Source organism: Gekko japonicus, unplaced genomic scaffold (genome assembly GCF_001447785.1).
Source record: "Gekko japonicus isolate JY-2015 unplaced genomic scaffold, Gekko_japonicus_V1.1 scaffold2294, whole genome shotgun sequence".
Lineage (NCBI taxonomy): Eukaryota > Metazoa > Chordata > Lepidosauria > Squamata > Gekkonidae > Gekko > Gekko japonicus.
Genome location: NW_015174339.1, coordinates 159,200 through 161,417, shown reverse-complemented (window position 1 = coordinate 161,417; position 2,218 = coordinate 159,200).

Below are 2,218 nucleotides of genomic sequence, written 5' to 3'. Positions count from 1 at the left end.
GCTGTGGAAGGTCAGTAGTTCAGCAAGTTTGAGACCCGGGTGCCACATGATGGAGTGAGCTCCCATCCCTAGTTCCAGCTCCTGCCAACCTAGCAGTTTGAAAGCAAGAAATTGCAAGTAGATAAATAGGTACCACTTTGGTGGGAAGGTAACAGCGTTCCATGCACCTTGGTGCTTAGTCATGCCGGCCACATGACCACGGAAACATCTTCGGACAGCACTGGCTCTTTGGCTTGGAAACGGAGATGAGCACCGCAACCCTAGAGTCGGATTCGACTGGCTTTCAAGCAAGGGAACCTTTACCTTTATGCTGCCATTGAACATGTTCTACTGTGCCATTAAGTGCACTTATCCATATTGGAATACCATACATGAGTCGGGGGATTACTTTGGCCTTGAAGACTTTTAATGCAGCTGGTATGAATTGATTGCCTCTGGTGTATGAGAATCAGGAAATGGCAGAAGCATTTATGTTGGCCATATTTATAGCTGAATTACGCTGCACAGACCAAGATGCATTATACTGGAAGTGCAGACCTAAGTATCTAAAATTTTTAACTTGTTCAATAGTTTTGCCTCCAATTGTCCATTTGAATGGTTTCCAAGTTTTGGAAAAGACAAGTATTTTTTATTTTTCATGGTTTAAAAGTAATTTCTTTGTTATAAAATATGAATGACATCTATTTAGTGAATGTTTTAAACCAACTTTGGAGCAGGATAATAGTACCATGTCGTCTGCATATAATAGTAGAAGAACATGGACAGAACCCAGTTTAGGAGCATGGCAATCAACAGCTTTGAGGTAAGGGGAGAAATCATTAAGGAACAGGTTAAACAGAAAGGGTGCTAATATACAGCCTTGTTTGACTCCTTTATTTGATGGGATTTTTGAAGTTAATTTCCCTGCCAGTGAACATTTGCTTTGGCATTTTGTTGATGTGTATAGCTTTTTTATAAGGTTAAGGAGTCTCTTATCTATGTTTAGTTGTTGTAGATTAGGCCAGAGGAGTTCCCTGTTGATTGAATCAAATGCCCCTTTAAGATCTATGAAGGCAGTGTATAATTTTACATTGCTTCTTTTAACATACTTATTAATTAGGTGTTCTAATACAATGCAATGGTCTAAAGTAGTTTTCTATTTACAGAATCCCAGCTGTTCCGGGCCTAAGACTCTCTGTTCTGTCATCCATATGGTCAGCTTAGATAGTAAATGTTTGGCATACAGTTTGCCCATAATGGAAAGCAGGCTGATTGGTCTATAGTTGGAAGGAATCGAGCAATCACCTTTTTTGTAAATTGGGACTAGGATTGCATTTAACCATGCATCAGAAATAAGGCCAGATTTATCATTCATTGTAAAAAAGGATGTCAGGGTCTAGTTTTAAAATTTCAGGGAGAATTATATCAGGACCAGCTGCTTTTCCTGGTTTTAACTGGCCAATCAGTTCTTTTGTTTCATTGGGTATTACATTAGGCCAGTCAGATAAATCCTCAGACAAAAAATTATTCTGAGGGTTCCATCATCCTGATGGAATAATGTTAAAAAATATTGAAACCACACTTGGGGAGAAATAGCAGAAAGAGAGGGGACCTCCACACGACATGACCCCAAGACTATGGCCCAGATTTTTTTTGTATTATTTAAAATCGTGGCCTGGTATAATTGTTCCCATTGTGTATTAATATATTCAATCTTCTTTCTGGTCATACTCTGTTGTAGTTGGCTCTTGTTTAAAGCATTTCATCACAAAAAATGGGTAGTAGTAGTAGTAGTAGTAGTATAGTGTTATTGAATATATTTCCAAAAGACTTTGATAAAGCAGATAGGTATTTGATAGTTCATATGTCGACAACTGCAAGGATAGTATATGCCAAATATTGGAAAATAATGGAAATACCAACAAAACAAGAGTACGTGAACAAGCTATTTGAAACGGCGAAAAATGACAAACTGACACTTGAGATGAGAGCTGGTACAGAATGGACTTTTCAAAAAACTTGTAAGAGATTCTACGATTGGTATAATGTAAATGCAACTGATAGATAAATGTAGTAATTTGAGAACGCAGAAAAGATAAGCTTAGTAAAATACATAATGAATTTAGAAATTTAATAAGCAGAAGAAATGATAAAGTCTCTTGTTATATGTTGTGGGGGGTAGTTGGGGGTTGTTTGTATGTATGTTTGTATGTCTGTAGTATATAATGGAAAAAATAAT